Genomic DNA, 24,246 nt, shown 5'->3' with positions numbered 1-24,246 from the left:
GTCAGAGTTTCAAACTGTTCCATTTCTGGGAACAGTAACAGATCAAGCAAGCAGATGGAGAAGTGTTTGTTTAATGTACCCTTACAAAAACATTAATAGTTATGTTCTGATATACATTTGGTATAGAACAAGGGATTTTTCTCAATATTGGGTCCTTCTTGGCAGCTCAAGGCCATTCTACACTGTCAAGGCACAGTTTGGTGTGTGCAAATATGAGACCAGGGTAAGCTTTTGATCCAGACACAGTAAAAACCCAAGCACATTATTTTCTTGGCATCTATGGAGAAAATTTGTGTTTTTACTGACTTAACTTTTCATGGTAAAATAGCTTCAAGGAAAGTTTAGACAAATGGGCAATACGGAAAAGATTATAATACACATAGTTATGCTTTGAGGGATATGAGGAAAGTGTCCCTCTACTCCCTGTCATAAAATATATAGCTCTTCCTGTATTTCTGTTTCTAACTGTCAATGCCTATGTTCAGCAGGGAAGCAATTACAGAAGCCAGACTTTCCACCTTCTGTACCCCATAATGACTCTGGGTCTATGCTCCCAGAAGGATAAAGAATAGGAAAACTATGGGGTGCAGAAGGTGGAAGGTCTGGCTTCTGTTATTATTTCCCCACTGAACATGGGTATTGACTGGTCGATCCATAATCCCAGCTTATCTGCTCTTTCCCTAGTGGGGCGGGGCTCTGGGGAATCGGACCTCCAGGACACATTGGTGGGGTCATCTGTCCAGGGAAGTCTGGTTGGCATCATGCTAGCATCTGGAACTTGAGGCTGAAAAAAGAGTTAATATATAAAGTGATACAAATTATGCATTGTGAATTTATAGGAATATAATAAAAATGCCGAGGCCAAGCAGTGGCACACCAAGTTGCGTGTATATGTTACTGTGTGCAAGGACCCTGTTTCAGGCACCTGGTCCCCATCTTCAGGAGGGAAGCTTCATGAGCAGTGAAGCAAGTGCATTTTTTTTCCTCTCTTCTCTCCCTGACTCCTCTCAGTTTTCTCTCTGTCTTATAGAATAAAGGAAAAAAAAAAAAAGGAAAAAATTGCTGCCAGCAGCAGTGGATTCATTGTGTAGGCACTGAGCCCCAGCAATAACCCTGGAGGCAATAAATAAATAAATAAATAAATAAGTACTGCTTCTTATACATTTGCTGTCTATGAAGTCCTTTTTCTACCACATACGTTATGTTGCATGGCACTGGGATCAGAGATAGGGAACTATGCTCTCAAATTATGTTTTTTCAGATCACAAAAAGCAGCACATAGTAACTGAGTGTTGGTACAAAAGTTTAGGCAGTTATGAGCTTAAGAGGACAAATCAGTCTAGAAATAGCTTCAACAGATAGTATGCTCAATATTTGTACATCTTTGTCTCTTTCTGAGCTGGGCTGTCAAGTGTCAGTACATTTCCCACAGGTTTTGTTTTTTAAGATTATTAGTGAGATTTTTTTTTTCTTCTGCACCCCATAATGAACCTGGGTCTATATTCCCAGAGGGTTAAATAGGGAAGCTATCAGGGTAGGTGATGATATATGGAGTTCTGGTGGTGGGAATTGTACCCCTCTTATCCTATGGTCTTGTCAATGTTTTCATTTTATGAATAATAGGAAAACTTTCAAGGGAGGGGATGGGATATGAAATTCTGGTGGTGGAAGTTGTGTGGAATTGTACCCCTCTTATGTTGATTTTTTTATAAGTAAATTAATAACAAAAAAATCTGTTTCTTTGTTTACTTCATTATTGCTGGGACTTCACTACTCTAGATTTACTTTTTCAGATTAAAAAAAGATATAGAGGCAGAAAGACAAAGGGAGAGAGAGAACAATATGTCAAGTAAACATAAATGATTCATTATATTTTGGTAATAGTAGGGGCCAGGCTCAAACCCCTCATGTGCATGGCAAAGCTGGTGCATTAACAAGATGAGCTATCTTGTTTGTCCCATAATTAATTACCTGATGCGTGTTTTGATTAAGATGACTCTTAAACCTCCATTAACTTGGGATTCTGGAATTTGGATCTTTCTTATAATTTCTGAGCATTACTTATGCCTTTGGGATAACATATAGATATCATAATATTAAGGTCTACATGAAGCCGTACTTGGAAATTATCTAAGACTCACAGAAATTTTAGTTTTTGCAGTTTTATGGTTATTATTTTCATATTCATATCTTTGCCACAAGTTCTAGCACCTGTGAGAGTGTTCAGTTTAACTTGATGGCAGTGTTAATAAAAAGAAAATAGGACCAACAAAAGAGCTTACCTGAAATTTGATGATGCTTTGTCATATGTGCAACTGAGGTTTAAGTTTGACCCTTGATGCATTTGAGGAACCTTTAGTACTGTGGACTTACCCTCTATGTGTCTGAAAAAGCTGTTCTGCATCAGTGAAGCCCCACCAAGAATACCCTGACCCCCCCAAAAAAGTTCAGAGTTTGATTCTTAAAATGCCAATTTATCAAGATCTAAGGGTTGGTACAAGAAATGGCAGATCATTGCCCATGCTAGTAGAACCTGAGAAGGTGGCAGACTTAAGTATCTCAAAAAAAATCTTATTTTTAAAACTAGAGTTTAGTTATAAATTTGGTAGGGAAGGAGTCCTTTTAGACTGTCATCTAACTCTGAGATTAATGTGACTTTCTAACTACTAGTAACTGGGAAATGATTCACCAGATTTTGTAGTTTTTGTCCTTTGCAAGACTTAAGATAAAAGGGCCCAAGCAGTGACTCACCTGGAAGACTGCACATGTACTCATACACTAAGACCTGAATTCAAGTACCTGGTTGCCACATGTGGAGGAAAAACTTCACAAGCAGTTAAGCAGTGTTGAAGGTGTATCCCCTTATGTATTTCTCCATCTATTTCTCTCTGCCTCTCATCCACTATAAAAAAAAAAAAAGATAGTAGAAATGAGCAGGCAGTGAATACCAGCAATAACAGTGGTCTGGTGGGAAGAAAAAAAAAAACTTGAGATAACATCATTAAAGACTGGTACATAATGATCTAAAACTCTGAGGTAGCCTCCAAACAATACCTCCCTGTGCAGTGGGTTCCCAGTTCCCAAGTACTGGGAGATAGGACAAAAGGCAATTTCCTTTGTGTTAATACTTTTATGTGACACACTCCAACTGAAGGGAGAGAATGTAAGAAATGCATTCTTCTATGGGGAGAGCAAGATGCTATCTGTAATAATTGCTCACTAATAATAGGAGGGTGAAAGAAAATCAATGTAGTAAGATTCTGTAGTTGAAGGAGCTCAAGATGGTTCATAATGATCATCTACAGAATGTAATGTTCCTATCAACCAGATCTGGTGCTTCTCCCCATATAACTATAGCTCTAGGTGTTATAGTTGAATTCCCACTGAACCATTCTGATTCAGTGGCCATGTGAGCAGTATGATTGTATTGGTAAGTGAGGCATAGACATGTGGTTTATGCAAAATTTTTCACATTGAAGCATCTACAAAATCTGGAAGATTTATCACCTGTGACCAAAACCCAATGATTTCATCCGTCATCCACAGTCAGAACTCTTCCTCCTCCAACACATTGCTCCAACCCAGATTAATGGCATCTTTTATGTGTGACTTATTTCATCAATATTTTATTATCCTGCAGAAAGAGACCCACAATAAGGGCAGCCAGAAATTATGCCAATGAACTTCATTCTTTGATGGACCTTCTGTTGTGCTTAAATGAGCTTCAGCTGTGTTCTTCACCCACTGCATTCCCGCAGGTTCTAAATATGCAAAACCGGCTCTAGCTTCTCTTCCTAGGGCAATCTAACATAGGACAAAGCAGAGTGTAATGTTCAGATAAACTTAGGTAAATAAATATGTTATACAATTGAGAGTGAGAGACTTCTTTCACTTCCATTAACGACTAAATGAATTGGCCAATGCTCAGGTTAAGTATGTGGTTCAGGCATCATTTTATTATGACTGCTTCTAAGTGTTCATATTAGCTTTCACAGGTCACCATTATTCCTTCTGCTTTCCTCAGGCTGTCTGTTGTCTGCAGAGGTAGCTTGTGGAGATACCATGGCTTCTGGAGGTATAACCTATTTGCTAGCTAGTTCCCCTGCTAGAGTTTTGGGGGCTGACTTAATGACTGTGTGATCTTAGCCTACTTTCTATCAAGTAGATACAGTGTCAGGTCAAGGGCCAGACTAAATTTCTCTGCTCAGGCTGAAGGGTCAGATGAGACCCTTAGTATGTGGAATAAAACACATGGAACAAGGGAGAGAGCCACTGAGGCCATGGGCAGGTTGCTAGGCCCCTAGGTCCATAGGCCCTTCTATCATTTTCAGCCAAGTCTTTTATACTATTGGCTGATACAATCAGTTTAGACATGCATAATCATTAGTACATCAGGTGTGCCAGGTCAGTATCAGCATCAGATGCATTGCATCATTTACATCAGGTGTAGAAGTTGCCGGGTGCAAAACACAGGCTTTAAGTCAAAGGATAACCTTGTCCCAAAGGTGGATACTGCTGTTTTTCCAGGTATTTTTTTTCTTGGTGGTTGTCACTAGGCACTCAGCTAGTTCTGGTGATGGAGCAGGGGTGGGTAGCGCTCCCATCATAGATTTGCCCTCAAAATCTAACAGTGTGGATGGTGAATTACAAAGTGGCTGTGCTATATTGAAGGGCCAGGATGCTAGTTGATGGGTATAGTTCTCCTCCTACCCCTGAGGGAAGTTTTATCAATTTAGATATCTAGTTATTTTTACTTAATGATTTACTAGTAATTAATAAGATTATAAGACTACAGAGCACTAGTTCTACACCGCACCCACCAACAAAGTTCTATGCCTCCACTCTCTCAAGGATAACAATATAAAGTCTTAGAGACAATTTGGCTAATTATGGTCTGTTTTGTTGGATGGTTGGTTTGGTTTTGCAAGTCCATGTGATTCAATTGTCTAAACTCTACATATGAGCAAAACCATTCACTAGTTGTCTTTCAACTCCATTCTTACTTCACTAAGCACAATCATCTTCACTTCTCTATGTTTTTGTTCCTAATGACACTAAACAATCTTTTTAAATGGCATAGTGGTATTCCATGGAATATGTAACCCACAACTCTTCATCTAGTCATAGAACTCTAGTTTGGATTTACTTCTTCATTTACTTATCTAATTTTATGAAATAAAATGAGAGATATGAGTCCCTCTTAACTCTGGCTTTTGGTGCTACTAGGGATTGACTCTGGGTCCTCTAGGGTGTCAGGCATTCAAATTCTGTGCTCTTACATGTTGAGCTATATCTCTAACTTAAGAACTACTTTGGATTAATTGCCCACAAGTTGGGGTTTCTTGATGTACTAGAGCATTTGTCTGTCCTACCAATTTGATCTGATTTCTGCCATTTATTCTTGGTGAAGAGTGTTCTATCTGTCCAAGTTCAATATGTGCTTCTGTGTGGATAAATTCATATTCAGTTGTGAATTTGTTGTGTCCATGAAAGAGAGTACACGTTCCTCCTACTATCGTGAACCCTTTTTACCAAAATAGATAGCATCTGTTTTTCATTTTCATTAAATCAGTTTATAATAGTTGCTTGCCACTCACTCACCCTGTAGTATATAGCTAACTGGAAAACAATAGCTGCATACTTTTAGACTTGTAGAGTCTTAAACTCTGCTTTTATGATACTACTGTACTCCTGATTTATGGGACTAGGGATATAGCTCACCTATTATGGAACATGCCATATATATATATATATATATATGAATAACTAATATATATATTAGTTATTTACAAAATTGTAATAGGTGCATAATTCCACTACCATTCCCACGACCCTCTGTGCCCCTTCCCTCCTCTTTGGCAGAAATTGCTATCATTCTGTCAAGGTCATAGATATGGGTTGAATATATATGCATATGTATGTATGTATGTGTGTTTTCCCTTTTTTATTCACTTTATAGCCCTGCCATAACTTCCTTTCTAAGTCATCTCACACACCTATACCTACTACTACTACTTTTTTTTTTTTAGGGTTTGGATGTCAATTTATTGACTGTACTTTTTTGTGTATTAAAATCTATGTTGCTTCATGGATAGTCAGGAAAATAAAAATCCAAGCCATAGTACAGTTGATTCTATTCTCCCTATTACTGCTTCTAAGTGTCCTTCTTTTTTTCCTTTCCCTCTCACAGATAAGAGAAACAGGGCCACACGTGTTTCCTTGCTTTTGGTGCAGGGTAGAGCTTGTGGGAGGTTCCAAAGCAAGCATCTAAGTGATGACTATGTGGTGTCTTTATTCTCTTTCTGTGTCTTTGTTTGCCTGTTTCTTAATCTAAATGAAAAAAATCAGCAGTGAAACCACATGTGGGTGAGACCCTGACTTAGCAAATTAAAACTTGCTTTCCTGTGGGAATCTTTCATTGACTATGATTTTACTTTATTTTTCCAATTTCTTTCTTTTATAATTTTATTTTATTTATAAGGTGGAAACATTGACAAGACCATAGGCACAATTCCACACAATTCCCACTACCAGAACTCCATATCCCTTCTCCTCCCCTGATAGCTTTCCTATTCTTTATCCCTCTGGGAGTATGGACCCAGGGTCATTATGGGGTATAGAAGATGGAAGGTCTGGCTTCTGTAATTGCTTCCCCACTAAACACAGGCATTGACAGGTTGATCCATACACCCAGCCTGTTTCTTTCTTTCCTTAGTTGGACTGGGCCCCCTGGCAAAGATCCCCATCTCAGCTCTGAAGGCAGAGGAGCTAGAATACGCAGAGATCCCTGCAGAGATCACAACCTGCAATTCCTGGAGCTGAAGTTGCTCAAGAAGCCACCACCGGACAACAAACCCCCGAACAACTAGATAGTACAGATCTAAATTCATGTTTAAAATGACATGTCTTCGTAACAAAAGTTTTTCTCCTTGTGTATTTGAAAACCGTGTTTATGTGTGTGTTCAAATATGGGCGGGGTAGATAGCACAATGGTTATGCTAATGATTCTCATGCCTGAGGCTTTTTTTCCCATGGTTCTCTCTTTACCTTTCCACATTTTATTGTTTAAACTTTAAACAATATTAAAATCATACTAAAAAAGACTTCCAATTGTAATAGAATTATCAATTGTGGTAAACTTCTAACCTGCTACAAGTTTTGTTTCATAAGTAAGTTAATTGCAGTTGTCAAGTTCTCTACAGAAAAGTGGAATTCCAATGGCTGACCTTCCTCATGCAACAATTCACACCCCCCCCCCCCGCAATTCTTCGGTGGACATCTGCTTTGGACTGGCATTTCTATCGGACTCACTGGTACACCTGTTGGACACTTTGCACAAAACTAGCAGCTTCAATTTATGCTGCTGGGTTTCTCAAAAACTGACTGCAGCCAGCTGCCTTGGGACTCTGGGCCATACCCTCCTTCCATGCTAGGTAATGCCCACAGAGGCAAAAAATGCCCGTCAAGGCAAGTATGCCCCCCAGAGGCAAGAAAAGCCCACAGAGGCAGGAAATGTTCTTTAGCTGATAAGCCTTGCCCACAGAGGCAAAAAATGCCCCCTCAGGCCTTCCCTTGGTAGCACACTGGTTCTTGTTGCTTGCTTACTTATTCCTCCGTGTTTATGCCCTTCCCGCCATGTCTGCTGCCCTGCTCCCAGTAGCTGAGCAGTTTGGAGGGAACCCGCACTCAATGCCCCACACCATGTGGCAGCGAACCAGTTCATGCGGGCGGGTGGCGGGTGGCGGGTGGAAAGCAGTGTGTGGCCCAGAGAGAAATGTTCCAGAAACAGAAAAACAGTCTCATGAAGAAAGGGCAGAGGCCTTTGGAAACCTCTTCACAGGCAGAAAAGCAGCCCATAGTATATAGGTAGCCAAATTGTCTTCACTTATCTGAAAGATGCACAGGTGGGCGTCATATGTTATTTTCGCCGGGCTGGCTTCACGGGCGGGTAATAGATGACCAGAAACACACGGCTGAGCTGAGAACACAGTTTAATTTTTATTCACGAGCAGGCAATGTGCTCCTCCATCTTTCTCCTCCAGCGGCAGAGGTAGGAACTCAGGAAGTACGTAGGGTAGGGGGTGGGGAGAAGGGAGAAGCATGAAAAGGCAAAAACTAAACCACAATCTCCTGGAGGCACGGGGGAGTGAGACCAAACCAATATGAAGCATACCAACAGATAGTGATTAAAGAGTCGTCATTAAAGTATGCAAATCTCTTGCCCTTATTCAGCTTTTTCAGTCCTTACTTTGATAAGGGTAGCTTTGAAGTGACTGAGGGAAGTGTCATAGGAAGTGGGTGAGGAGAGTATATAAGTCTAAGTAGAAACTATTTCATTAGGAACTTTATGGTGTCTTTTTATGTCTTTCTACTTGCTTGCTGCATATATTGACTCATCACAGACTATTGTGCACTTTTGCCTTCAGGTTTATATTTTGCCCTAATATATGGATACATGTGTATATATGCCGTTTCTCATGTGGCCTGGTCTGTATCTAGGTTTTGGGGCTTTGTTAGGAAGTGAACCACCGTAAATGAAATTAAGGAGTCCTATGAGAAAGGAAAGGTCTCACTTGAGCAAATGAGGCTGAAGGGTTGACATTCCACACCTCATGTCTCTGGACACAATCTGAAGTGAAGCATGCCAAGGTGGTACTGGTTGAATTGATTGGGTTGAGATCGACAGATACAGTATCAGTTGGCATACATTGAGAGAAGTATGTAGGAAAGTGATCCCCATCCTAGAGTTTCCAGGACTAGAGGAAATAGGGGCTGTATAGAGGAAGAAGGATGCTTTCTTAAGATTTCTCGATACCTCTGGGCCTCAGGTACTCCCAGATAGGTCTTCTGGAACAGGAGGCTTTGATGTTGTTGGAGAGGACATGGTTTCCTCTCAAGTCTTGGGTGATAAAGCATCCACTCACCTCTTCTATAGTTAATAGTTGTGGGGACATAAAAGTTTTCCTGTTCCTGCAAAGCAAAACTGGGTAGTTCTCCATGTTTTTCTATCTCTGCTGGGCAGAGAACAAAATAAAGCTAAGGGGAGTTGGATGGTGGCACAGCAGGATAAGCGCACATGGTACAAAGTGCAAGGACCAGCATAAGGATCCCTGTTCAATCCCCCAGCTCCCCACCAGCAGGGGAGTCGCTTCCAAAGCTGTGAAGCAGGTCTGCAGGTGTCTCTCTTTCTCCCCCCTCTATGTCTTCCCCTCTCCATTTATCTCTGTCCTATCCAACAACAATGACATCAATAGCCACAACAATATTAAACAACAAGGGCAGCGAAATGGAAAATAAATAAATATAAAATAAATAAAAATAATAAAGCTAAGAAGAAACTCAAGGGAGGTAGCCAAGTTGAACAGACTCATTCACATAACATCAAGAACCATACAGGGAAAAAAAAATCCAAGAGTTGTGAAGGATCAAATCATACAAACTGAAAATACAAACATCAAATAATTTCATATCATTTTCCAGTTATTTTCTGGCCATGAGACTGTGCCATTATTGTGTCCACTGTTTTTCATATTTTCAATTATTTGACTTTTCATAGAATTTTTTTGTCTCCTGCTGATCCTTTGACTTGTGAATTTAGATGACAAATTTGGCAATGGATGTGTTTCTGGGATATTAATTATTGCAGTTGCAAAGCTTTCTTCTTTTGTGATAGCCCCTGGTTCTCTCTATGACTGGGAGAGCAGAAAAATAGATCACTAGGGGGTTGGGCAGTTGCATTTGATCGAGTATACATGTTACAATGCACAAGGATCTAAATTCAAGTCCCTGCTCCTCACTTACAGGGGAAAAGCTTCACAAGCAGTGTGCTACAGGTTTATCTCTCTCTCTCTCTCTCTCTCTCTCTCTCATTCTATCGCTCTATCTCTGTGTCTCCTCTGGATTTCTATCTATCTCTATCCAATAAATAAGGAAGAAATAGGTCACTAACTTGAAAGATTTTAATACTTATCAAGAACATGCCAAAATTCTCTATTCTAAACAGGTATTTTTTATTCAGTCTGTAGAGGTGGATTGCCATCCTTACCTGCAGATGTCATCCACAGAATAAATAATCTGTTATATCAAAACAGCTTTTCACATTGCAACATGTTGCTCATTCTAGATACTTTTGTTAGAGCTGCAGTTAGAACCTTGGCTCACTTATCTTTTTGAATTTGAGTCATAGTTTGGCTGAAAAAAAATCCTCTGCTGTTTAGACAGGACAGAAACTCAGGATTAATTCTTTGCATTTCTAGAATGTATCTGTATAGAGCCTGAGAGCTATCTCACTGAGTAGAGTGCATGCCTTGCCTTGTGCTATGCCTAGATTCCAGCTCCAGACCTCAGGGGAAGTGCAGTGGCAGCATAGGCAGGTCTGGTGCTGTGGTGTCTCTGCCCTTTTATCTCTGAATGAAAAATGAGGCAGGGATAGTGATATCAAACCTGTATGAGACCCTAACTTTGAAAAACAGAATGTGTCTCTAGAAAAATGGTTGGCTGATGATTTTCTAAAATTAATAAAAGAAACTGAATTAGAAAAAACATTCACATACAAATAAGCATAGATTTTATTTCAGTGAAACAGCATAGACATCAGCAAGATAGCTCACCTCGATAGTGTGACTGTTTTGTTATGTGTATAACCCAGGTTTGAATCTGGAACCTACTACTATGGAGGAAGTTTTAGTATTGTGATATCTTTACCTCCTTCCTTCTGTCTCTTTTTCTTTCTCTCTCTCTTTTTAATAGAGATCTCTTTATTTATTTAGAGAGAAACTGGTGTGGAAAGGGAGGTAGTGAGGAAGACCTGTAGCACTGCTTTACTGCTTGTTAGACTTCCCTCTTACAGATGGGGAACAGGGATTTGAACTTAGGTCCTTGTGCATGGAAATATGTGAACTCAGCTGAGTGATCACCACCTGACCATTGTCTCTTTCTGAGAAAAATGGAGCAGTGGAACCCCACTAGTAATAAAAAGGGATGGGGTTAGGCAGAAGGCATATATAGTAGTGATACTTTTAATCTATAAATGATATGAGTTTGCAGTATTATTTATTGAAACTCCATTTTAAATTTGAAATTCAGGCCCTGAGTAGCATGCTGAAAATATAACAGCAAGTATTTGTTTCTTATATGGAAAGCATTGATTTTTCACTGAAACAGGTTTGAGATTCTTCTTTTCAGTAGAAATGTGAAACTCAGTGAAAGCAGTTCCATACTGTTTCAGTCAGAGTTTTATTTGCTACCAAAGGTTTTGTGTAGTAGAGGTTATTTGACAAGAGGGGATGGAAGGTAACACTATTAATAATTCCTGAAAGAGCATACCCATTGAAACACAGTCAGTTGCAATATCCTAGGACAGACACACAAAGTATCAGCTCAGTTTATCTTATACTACTAGTAGAGTGGGAATAGACATGTTTCTTTTAACTGAAACACTCATTGTTCCCTGATGAACTGTGATATACATTGTATTAGATTGTCAGAAAAATGATGATGCATTTTGGCATAGCAAAACATAGAAAAATAGATCATGACTTTTTCAACAATATACTGATAAACTAATTCGACACAACTGAATATACAGGCTTATAAATAATTTGAGGTATTTTAAGCATTCACTGATAGTGGGTTCTGTGTTATAATTTTTCAGTGTTTTTCTTTCTAATATCAGTCTTTAGAGACCAAAGATACTACTAAAGATTAAACATCTATTTATTTGCATGCATATGGTCAGGTGATCCTATTATCTGATTGGTGATATGAGGGCCTGCAAACTAGAATCTGTAACTTTATCAGGAAGGTAGTTAAGTGCAAAATCAGCCACATAGTTTACAACGTGACTAAAATCGGTATTAGCTGAAGACATTTCTCTCCCCATTTGGAAGCTGGCAATCCTCTTCCTCTGTTTTCTTTGGTTTATTTCACCAAACCATCAAAAGATTCTAAGCAGCATGACAAAACTCAGAGACGCACAAGAATACATAATTTATTCCTATTGTTTCATTTGTTTGCACCTTCTTTATGATGTGCTAAAGTGCTCTATCCTAGTAGGAGAGATAAATACCATTGACAATAAAAAATCATTATACCAACCAAATGTGCATTTACAGCTATAGTAATGCCTAACAGTTAGGCAGGTTCATTACTGGCAATAGTAGACGAAATGTTGTAATAAAACACCACCACAGTGCTGTTAATTCTCTTTGGACTGGTTTTTATTAGCAAAAGACTCTTGAATCGTATATCAAAGGAGGGATTTGGTTTATAATGAAGTTGAAGAGTAATGAGTCCTTGTCGTATTCCAGCTATACTGCCTCAACATTTTTATATTAATGGTGGGATGAAAAAAATTTTAATGTATGTTACCAATTTCCTTGTATTCTTAGCATCTGAACAGCAGATAAACATGACTTAACTTTCTTTACAGTATCTTCTGAATATTTGATTTATTGTTTATAACTCCCCCCCCCACACACAATATGCAGCATATGAAAACCCATTTTCAGTGCATACATTGTATATCAGGATACCTTTTGGTCAACAGCAGCAGTAAACTTGAGAAAGTTGTAATGTTTAATTTTGGATGTTATATTTTTACTCCTTTTTAACATCAACATAGGTTCTAATAAGCCATATCGCTCTGTTCACTTTTCTTGCATATATTTGTTTTATGACTCCTTTTCGCTTATTTAATCTACACTCTTCACTACATATATACTCAAGAACCTAAAATGCAATTTATTTATTTTTTCATCTATTTTCATTTTCTTTCACCTTCAGTCTTACAATGGCATGTGTCACTGTCCTTGACTTTGCAATCTCTTTATTATATCTTTTAAAAGTGGTTGAACCTCAGTGTTGAAGAAGATACTCAATTAGCCATGAATGCATTCTTGAAATTATCAATTCATAAAGTTCAATATCTACTAAAAACTTACTATTTAGCAATTGTGCAGGTACAACTTCATTGAAAGGTTTCTCAATAAGTTATGAGTGGATAATATTTTCCTTACTTCCTCTTTTGAACCAGGTATGACTGCTATGACAGCTAAATGTTTTATCAGTAATACAATTCCTTCCTGAAGCATACAGGGGAGTTTTTCAAAATTAATGACATCCTAATTTTTTAATTAATCTATTGGCCACTATGATTTATTATTGATTTTAATATTTAATTTTTCTTTATTACCAGATAGAGACAGAGAGAAATTAAGAGGGGAGGGAAATATAGAGAGGGAGAGAGACAGAGAGACACCTGCAGCCTTGCTTCACCACTTGTGAAGCTTTTCCCCTGCAGGTGTGGACCACCGAGGGGTTGAACCTGGGTCCTTGAGCAATGTAGTGTGTGCCCTTAACCAGGTGAGCCACACTACCTGGCCCCTTATTATTGATTTAATACTGATTGACAAAATTAAAAAGTAACAGGGTACAAGTCCATACTGTTCCCACCTACCATCAGACTTTTTAAAAAAAGATTTTAATCATTTATTAATGAGAAACATCGGAGAAGAGAGAAAGAGCCAGACATCACTCTGGTACATGTGCTGCTGGGGATTGAACTCAGGACTTCATGCATGAGAGTCTGCTGCTTTATCCACTGCGCCACCTCCCAGACAACACCACCAGAGTTCTGTATCCTGAACCCTTCCATTGTAAGCTACATTAGTTTTCCTAAGGTTACAGTTATGGGTTCACTATTATTTCTAATTCTATCTGTCTATATTTGGCTGTACTTTTTTTTCCCTAAGGTTCCATCTGCTCTTCTTTTTCAAGTCACATATACACCTAATACTACATCTAATGTCCCTCCCTTCTTCCTTCTCTTTCTCCTGTCCCTGATGGAGTTGGAGTTCTTTGCCACTGGTCATCTTCCCCTTATCATTTCTCTCTCACTGGGAGTATGGATCAGAATTCTTTTGGGGGTGCAGAAGGTGGGAGTTCTGGCTTCTGTAATTGCTTTCCCAGTGGACATGGGTGTTGGCAGGTCAATCCATACCCTCAGCCTATTTCTATCTTTCCCTAGTGGGGTAGGGCTCTGTAGTGGTGAGGTTCCAAGACACATTGGTAAAGTCATCTGCCCAGGGAAGTCAAGATGGAATCATGATAACATCTGAAACTTGGTGCCTTAAAGGCAGCATGATAAAAAGCATGACAAAATAATTAATGAACAGGAAGCAAAAAGTTGGAGTGGAGCAGATGAGAATAGGGATCTTAGGCTGGAAAGAAGCTAGGAAGTCCATTTTAGGCATGCTCCAAGGGTCCATGACTATCATAGTTTTTCGCTTGAGTTTGATAGTTAATGTTGGAATTGAACAAAAATATTATCTGAGAAGATGGTGACAGAGAAAACAAAAGGGCTAGAAAATTGTATTAGTGTGGAGAGTAGCTCCCATTCTTGAAAAAAAAAATCTATAAATAAAACAAACTGTTTATCCCATCAATCTGACCCAGAACCCATAAATGTTTTTATTTAGCAAAAGAGCCTGTGTAGCCTCTGAGTCCCTGTTGGTCTGAGCTCACAGTTCATGGTCACAGCTGGGAACATTGCAGGCTTCACTCATTTCAGGACCAGTTTTCCTCAAGTTTCAGGGTAGGACAACCTGGCCTTTCTTTAGAGACTTAGGAGGTTCTTACCATTACTGCTCTATGGCACCATGATTTGTACCTACACTATTTCACTGCTTCTGACAGGCTCATTTATATATATATATATATATATATATATATATATATATATATATATATATATGTGTGTGTGTGTGTGTGTGTGTGTGTGTGTGTGTGTGTGTGTGTGTGTGTGTGTGTATAATATATATATATATTTTTCTATATTGAGGATTAATGGTTTATAGCCAACAGTTAAATGCAGTAGTTTGTACTTGTGTAGTATTTCTCAGTTTTCCACATAACCCACTCTAGGTCCACCTCTGCCATCATGTTCCAGGACCTGGACCCTATGTGACTGTTCTTTCCTAGTTGACTAGAACTAGAAGCAAGGAGCTATTATTGCAAGAAATTTATAGGGATGCACTCACTAGGGTAAGGTGTAGTGTTAAATCCCAACTCTTTTAGTGGTTTTTCCCAAGCCAGTGAAGAGCTGTCATTTATTGTTTAATGAGATTGAAACTGGTCTTGATGGCCGTGTTTGCCTATGGCTGTGAGACAATGACCTGATCCTGGGAGTGTCAGAACATCTTTTTATTTTGAGTGTTAATGCTATAAGGAAGCCCTTTAAGACTTATCAAATTTTCATCATTGTTGCTGAATTCCTTAAAGACAGAGTTTTTCTTGAGTAGGTGTCATTTTCAATTTAAATGTTGGTTGACATGGAAAGTTTGAATCATCTGTAAAGACAGTCAGTGCAAAGAGATAACATAATTGAGATAATTGTGAAGCAGGAAGTATAACTGAAAATATCATCAGAAGGATATTGTGGGTTTTCTGAACCCAGAATCTGTTATTTACCCAATCTATAAACTGTAAGAATTAGCAAGGATGAATTTTTATTACTACCTTGTAGTTTTACATGATGAACAGTTACTACATTTGTAGATCAGAGGAAATCCAAGAATGTTTTGTTTATATTATGAATTTGGTGAGAAATACAAATTTGTTTGTCATGACCCAATAGTATGGGTCGTATTATTAATAATACTAGCCCAAGTGAGGAATTCTGAAGATCCCTTTGTTTTCCAGCTGCTCTGGGTTATGATACTTAGGAATATGCTTCCTGAGACATATATACCAAATCAGCTGTAATCTTTTTTTAAGTGTTAGAAAAGAAACAAAATCCATTAAGAGCATGGGAACTATATGGTTTCTTTCATTGTCTATCCTATGCCATTACTACTAAGATTAATGCCATATACCTTTATATCATTTTAAAATTAGCTACTAGTAATTATGTTTAGATTGAAAATATGACTGTACAACTGTAGATTTTATGAATATAACATCAAAATATACCTTCTTGAAAGATCCAAATTAGAGATTTTCTTCTCAACAATGGAAGTTAGAAAACAGTATCATAATAAAATTTAATACAATTATACCTAAAGATTATTTCTAAACCCATTTTATTTTATGTAGCATTAGTAGACAGAGGACAGTTGATCCTATCCAAAATGCTCTTGAAATTTAGCCTATATTGAAAAGTTCTTGAAATATGTTCCTGACTGAAACTAAATGCCCCTGAATTCAAAAAAAAAATTACAAAGTATTTATGTACACTGCTTGTTTATGGGATATACATAGCAGTTCTATTATGGTGTGACTGTATTACCAGTGATACCCCTGTTTTCTTTGGCAGCACAGCTGATAATGGATCATGGTTGAGGTAGATAGGTTAGGATTGGAATTTTGCACAAAAGAAGGGTTTATATTAATTATGAACCCAGAGTAAAACCACATTTCAAGAACCTGTTGTGAATCAAATGCATCCATGGATATTCTTGGATAAAACCAAATATCTAGGACCTTAGAATGTGAACCAGCTTGGTTGATCAGGACCAACTGTCTTATAAAATTGGCAGGTTTCTTAAGAAAACATCCTCTTTTTGATTTTAGAAATCAACAAGATAATGTCTTTTTAGCTCTGCCTATTGTGAATATACTTTTCTTTTCCCCCTCCCTCAAAAGTCACCTTACTGTGCTATCAGTTGGGAATACAACAGAAAATTAATGGTGCTCTGAAAACTAGATAATTTAAAAACTGTGCATTTATACATGAACCATTTACAGATGTGCTTTAATGGGGTAATTATAAAGGAGACAGCAGTCATACTGTACTAGATATGATGATCTCTAGACTGGAAGTTTCATTATATTAAAAAAAAAGAAAGTCTCATTACCTAATTCATTTTCATTTACACAGATTTCCGCAGTTATCTAGTGTAATCTTAGAACATATTCAATATTTATACTCTCAGATAGAGAAGGAGTCATTCTACAGTCTCATCCATTGCTATGTTCTCAAACCCATCTACTTTGAAATCTTCATCAGACCTATCAATCACTAATCATGTTCTGTTCTTAAGTTTACTTTTAGGGGCCATTACACACACATACTACATTTTATTCACTTATCTGTTGATGAATATTATTTTGACTTTTTGGTTACTATGAGCAATACTAGTATAAGTATTATTCTAAGTATTGAACTAATGTATAATGAGATGTTTTTTTCTCTTGGGTGTATATTTGGGAAATGAATTACAGGGGCATAGGGCAACTGTATACTTAACACTTTGAGCAAGTGACAAAATATTTTATAAAATCACTGCACCATTGCTACCAGTGATGTATAAGGAATTCAGATTTTCAACATTCTCACTAACACCTGGTGTCTATCTTTAATTTTAGACATATAAGTTAACACCTATATGTCTAAAATCAATACAGGTTTTATTTGTAAGACTCAACAGTGATAGTGTTGAGTATAATTCCATGTATTTACCAATTTACACATGTGTTCTTTTGAGAAATATACATTCAAAACCCATGGATATAAGTGAAATGTTGACTTACTGCACTTCTAAAATATTTTATATATTCTAAACAAAATTCCTTAGAAAATATGAGTTGCAGTTATTTTTTTTCAGATTTCATGAGTTGCCTTTTCACTTTCTCAGTGATAAACTTTGAAGCACAATTTATTTTAAATTTATGAAATTCAATGTTACTAATGTATTATACTGTTGCTTTTGCTTTTGTTATCTTCGTTACAAAGTCATGGAAAAATATAAAGTCATGAAAATTTAGTCCTGGGGCCTGGGTGGTGGCATACCTGGTTAAGCTCATATGTTACAATGAGCAAGAACCTAGGTTCAAGCCCCCATCCCCACCTGCCAGGGGGAAGCTTCATGAGTGGTGAAGCAGTGCTGCAGGTGTCCCTCTGTCTCTCTACCTACATTCCTCTCAATTTCTGGCTATATGTAGTGTTGTTTTCGACGGGTTATGTTGTTTTTGCCGGGCTGGCTTCACGGGTGGGTAACAGACAACCAGGGACTCATGGTTGAGCTGTAGGCAGTATCTCTTTATTCATGCAGGACACAGCACAATCTAAGACGAGCTAAGCTAAACTCAAGTACCCTAAAACTCACAATGCTGTCTTTATATATACTTGCCAAGTAGGGTGGAAACAGGATGTGACATAGAGAGGGTGGAGAGAAAAGTGAATGGTGACATATAACCCTAGAGTATGACAAGGAGAGGATCAGGGTGTGACAAGGAGAGGGGGTGGAGCAAAAACATATCATGAAACAGTGGGGATTGAACCAATGCCCTGGAGGGAGGGTAGTGCTTGTTAACAGCGGTTATGTAAATAGAATGAAATAGAATAGTGTTAAGCAGGGGTGATTTAAAACAAATGAAACAGAAGGGGTCTCATGCATAGCAACAATGTAGCTGATAAATAAACATGATAAGAAAATTAAAAAGAAAAAAATGTCCTATTCTTTTTTGTATTCTATGAATTTTATAGCTTAGCTCTGCTTTCATGGTGTAATATTTGAGTTAATTTTTGTCTGTGATTTCAAGTAAAGGCCTAAATTCACTCTTTTGTAGGTGAGTATTCAGGTGGTACAGTACCGTTGGCTGAAAAAAAATGACTCTTTCCCCATTGAATTGTTTGGGCATATTGGTTATAAAATCAGTGATCAATATGAAAGTTTATTTCTGGATTCACTCCATTGATAATTATCATTGTGCCTATAATACATTGTATTTTTTAAATTTTTTAATATTTATTATTTTCCCTTTTGTTGCCCTTGCTTTTTATTGTTGTTGTAGTTATTGTTGTTATTAATGTTGTCATTGTTAGATAGGACAGAGAAAAATGGAGAAAAGAAGGGAAGACAGAGAGGGGGAGAGAAAGATAGACACCTGCAGAACAGCTTCACCTCTTATCAATCGACTCCCTTGCTGGTGGGGGAGCTGGCTGTTCGAACCGAGATCCTATACACTGGTCTTTGCGCTTCGCGGCCATGTGCGCTTAATCCGCTGTCCTACCACCGGGCTCCAAACTGTCTTTATTACTATACCTTTGTAGTGCTTCAAAATTTGAGTCTTGCTATGTCCTCTTATTTTTTTTTTCTGGAAATCTTTTCATGTCAATTTTAAAGTAATTACATCAAATCTGTAGATAAATTTTTAGAATGTTATTTAATAAGCCCCCTCCCCTCTTTTTCTTTCTCCTCTGAACACTACTTAGTTCTGACTTATGCTAGTGAGGGAGATGGAACCTAGGCCTTTGGAGCCTCGGGCATGAAAGTCTCTTTGTATAACTATTATGCTATCTACCCCAGGCCAAGACGGTTCCCTTCTATGATACTGGAATTAAAAAAATATATCCCATTCTACCAGTGTGAATTTGTTTCTACACACACACACACACACACACACACACACACACACACACACACACACACACACACACACTTGGATAGCAGAAAAATTACTTCCTGTCCAAACTAGATCTCTTTTATTGTTTTACACTTAGTCATTGCCCTGAGTAGTTAAGTGTTGAAGAGACAGTAGAGTAGGTGTTACTCCTTCTATTTTTCTAATATTATATGGAAAGCATCTAGTCCTCCTTCAGTAAGTATGATATTGTTTTAGGGTTGTTGATAGATACTGTTCATCTGGATAAATGACTAATCTTAGTTCACTGAATGACTTATTTTTGTCATCACTAACTACCTATCTTGACATTTTCATATAAGGACAGACACCATGACACTGAAGCTTCCCTGTTTCAGACTTCAAATCTTGGTTTCATTTATGGCACTGCAGGCTCTGTTTAATATTTTTATTTGTCATAAAAAGGGTTTTGTCTTTAAGTATTCAGATGAACATGGTTATTGTTCCTTACTCTCCGTGACATATATTTTAAATTTATTTTTCAGAAGTTAAAGCAGCCCTGTATTGTGTAAATGAAACAATTTAATTTTTCAGATTCTTTTTTGTTGTTTAGTTTGTTAGAGTGATTTTTTACTTATAGTTGTAAGTAATAGTAGTCTGTATTTTTTTTTTTTGATGATTTTGTCTGAGGTTGTCAGAATAATTGTGCTTCTCCAATTGTATGTTTAGAAGTGCTTTTGAAGAGCTGGGATAGAATCATCTTTGACTATTTGGTTGAATAACTAGTGAAATAATTTGATCTCAAGTTTTACTTTGGTATATTTAATTGGTAATATGATTGTATTGCTTATTGTGGGTCTGTTTAAATTCTTTAGTTCTTCTTGATTCAGCCTTTGTCATGTGTATCTTTCTGAGAATCTGTTTTTTCACAAGATCAGCAGTTGAGGCTTTTCCTAAATAGAGACTTAACTCTATGTGAAATGTATCCACTTTGAGAAATGTATCAGTAGCCCATATATAACTTACTCACATAAAGTAATTTAGAATCTTACTGCATCTATGAAGGTCTGATGTATTTCACTATCTTGAAACTCACATGTCATTTGGGCTTGAATATAGAACCTTGAGACCTCCTTGGTGACTTCTTTGATGATTCTGTTTTGGGTTCCTTTCTGTTTGAAAATGACCTTTTGGCGAATGTCACATACAGTAAACTTATTCTTACAGAGAAAAAGAGAGGCTGGTTCCTAAGTCATAAAAGTCTTTTGATATATTCTGACTTACCACATATGCGGCACATCTAACAAGGTGAAATGTTTAATTACAGGCTGATGTTATTCATTGTATTGGACTAATATGGATTTCATTTTTAGGTTTTAGTAGCAATGCCTTCACTCTGTTTCAGCTTAGTGACAGTCCTGTTGTGTTTTATGGTTGTAGGTCTTATGATAAATCAACTGAGCCTTTAGGATCATTTGATTAAAACCCTAAAGATTATTAATCCATCACACACTACTTCATCCATCCCACTGCATTAGAGGGAGATCATTCAGGTTTAAGAGTCAATAGAGGAGGGAGTCGGGTGGTAGTGCAGCGGGATAAGCGCATGTGGTGCAAAGCACAAGAACCAGTATAAGGATACCAGTTCGAGCCCCCGGCTCCCCATCTGCGGTGGAGTCACTTCACAGGTGGTGAAGCAGGTCTGCAGGTGTCTATCTTTCTCTCCTCCTCTCTGTCTTTCCCTCCTTTCTCTGTTGGGTAGTATGCCATCTCCCCCAGCTTAAAGCTTCTGTCTCTAATCCTGCTTAACTAAGCACCAGCATGCCTGCAGGGCATTGGATTGATCCCACTTAAAACTGCCGTCTATTTACATAACCACTGTTAACTAAGCACCACCCTTCCTCCAGGGCATTGGTTTAATCCCCACTGGTTCACGATGTCTTTTTGCTCAGCCCCCTCTCCTACTACACCCTGATTTCCACCAGTCTTTTTTCACTCCACCCTCTCTATGTCACATCCTGTTTCCACCCTACTTGGCGAATATATATTCAGCTGCTTTTCTGAGTAAACACACTTGGAATTGCTTTCTGGCTCTGAGAGTTCTAGAGTGTATCTCCTGTGATGTTAGCTCAGCATGAGTTCCTGATCCCTCTCCCATGCATCAGCCTAGATAGGCTCCAGTTGAGTTCATTCCAACCCAGAGAGCACTTGCTCGGGAAGAAGCACCCTCAGGCTATCCTGGCATTTGGCTCCTGAACAGGAACACATAAGGAGCAGATTTATAAGAAGATGTCCTAGATAAGTATACACCATTTGAGTATCTACAACCTTGTGTTAAGGCACTGTGATTTTTTTTTCTCTTTTCTTTCTTATTATTTTCCTGAGACCTCTCTACCATGGATGATCTTTTCCAAATTCTGTATTCATTTTTTTCTATATACAATTTTTATATATCTCGGACATTTTTCTCAGGGCCTCACCTTATACCCTGTTGATCATCGTCAAAGCTTTTAATGGATATATAGGGCAACCTCTCAAAAGGCTAAGGGACCTAGAGGCTGAGGTCCAAGAGATAAAGGAAATGATCATAGAACTTAACCAGCACCTTAAAACAAGAAGAAGCAAAAGCCTGTCCTGATCCTGACCCACCCATTCATATCTATCGGCAGGGCTGGCATTATTAATAGGGGTGCTGGTTGGGTCTAGCAGTCTCACAGGAATGAGTGTGGTGTCCTGAAGAGGTGTCTGAAGATATTACTACATCCAAAGATTCCAGCAAGTCTCTTCCCAATAAATTGGTGCATATATCAGCTATTAAATGCTGAAAGCGTCTGGTAGTCCCTTCTGGATCTTCCCACACAAGGGAATCTCATGTCTGAGTCAACCCTCCAGCACCATGTATGGGTGGGTCAGGATCAGGACGGATTTTGCTTCTTCTTGTTTTTAAGGTGCTGCTTAAGTTCTATGATCACTTCCTTTATCTCTTGGACCTTAGCCTCTAGGTCCCTTAGCCTTTTGAGAGATTGCCCTATATATCCCTTAAAAGCTGTGACGATGATCAACAGGATATAAGGTGCGGCCCTGAGTAAAATGTCCCAGATATATAAAAATTGTATATAGAAAAAAGAATACAGAATTTGGAAAAGATTGTCCATGGTGGAGAGGTCTCAGGAAAATACTAAGATAGAAAAGAGAAAAAAAAATCACACTGCCTTAACACAAGGTTGCAGATACCCAAATGGTGTATACTTATCTAGGACATCTTCTTGTAAATCTGCTGCTTATGTGTCCCTGTTCAGGAGTCAAATGCCGGGATAGCCTGAGGGTGCTTCTTCCCGAGCAAGTGCTCTCTGGGTTGGAGAGAACTCAACTGAAGCCTATCTAGGCTGATGCATGGGAGAGGGATCAGGAACTCGCACTGAGCTAATGTTGCAAGAGATACACTCTGGAACTCTCAGAGCTGGAAAGCAATTCCAAGTGTGTTTACTCAGAAAAGCAGCTGAATATATATTCGCCAAGTAGGGTGGAAACAGGATGTGACATAGAGAGGGTGGAGTGAAAAAAGACTGGTGGAAATCAAGGTGTAGTAGGAGAGGGGGCAGAGCAAAAAGACATTGTGAACCAGTGGGGATTAAACCAATACCCTGGAGGCAGGGTGGTGCTTAGTTAACAGTGGTTTAAGTAAATAGACCACAGCTTTAAGTGGGATCAAACCAATGACCTGCAGGCATGCCGGTGCTTAGTTAAGCAGGATTAGAGACAGAAGCTTTAAACCAGGGGAGCTGGCATACTACCCAACATTTCTCCATTTCTCTCTGTGCTATCTAACAATGATGACATCAATAGAAACAATAATAATAACTTCAATAAGGGCAACAAAATAGAATAAATGCCAGGAGCCATATATCTGCTTGATAAGCTTTGAAACAATGGAAGCCCTTGAGACAAGTTTTTATTTCCCCCACGGGCAGGCCATTTCCCCTCAGGTAGGCCATTTATCAGAAAGCAAATGACACACCACATAGTTGTGGTAACAAACATGGTTTCGGCCATTGTATGTTGCAAGGAACATTCCACCCTGATGATTGCTCCCCCTTCTCCTCCTCCTCCAGCACTTCCCTCTTCCCCAAAGCCTTATAATGCCTGTGAACACAATAAAATTTTGCAGCTGGATCAGAATCCTGTCTTGCTGTCATTTCTCGTGTCTCCTGTTCCATTCATTCCAGGTTCGTGGGTTCCTAGCCCCTGTTCACGCCCCCCCTGGCCAGGGCATCTGGCGCCCAATGTGGGGCTCGCACCCACGACCCTGAGATTAAGAGTCTCATGCTCTACCGACTGAGCTAGCAATTGCCTTAGTTGCCTCTCTGTTTCACAATTAACCTTCTTTTTATGACAAACATATATATATATATATATATATATACTTTTAAAAGATTGTAAAACACTCATAGTAATGTTATGAAATGATATAAAGCATTACTGTTGGGGCATCTGATAATGACATTGTGGATGTAGAGTGGTCTTCAGGGAAAAAACAGGTGGCCATGAATGTAACAGTGATGGAAGGACTATGTAAGGAAATACATCTGTGGTCTCAAGAAATCATCTGGGTGGAGGATAGATAGCATAATGGCTATGTACAGAGACTCTCATGTCTGAGGGTCCAACGTCTCAGTTTCAATACCCAGCACCATCATAAGCCAGAGCTGAGCAGTGTTCTGGTTAAAAAAATAATAAAAATAAATAATAAATAATAAAAACATCTGAGAGAGTAATGGTGGAGAAGATAACCTGGAAGGGGGTTGGTGGCTACTCAGACTTCCTGTCTGCTTTCATTCCTCTGAGAAGCTAAGTCCAACTTGGTAGCAATGTTGGAAGAAGCTG

The sequence above is a fragment of the Erinaceus europaeus genome, chromosome 2, assembly GCF_950295315.1.
Source record: "Erinaceus europaeus chromosome 2, mEriEur2.1, whole genome shotgun sequence".
NCBI classification, from domain to species: domain Eukaryota; kingdom Metazoa; phylum Chordata; class Mammalia; order Eulipotyphla; family Erinaceidae; genus Erinaceus; species Erinaceus europaeus.
The sequence above is the reverse complement of the archived record's forward strand: the minus strand, read 5'-3'. Positions refer to the sequence as shown.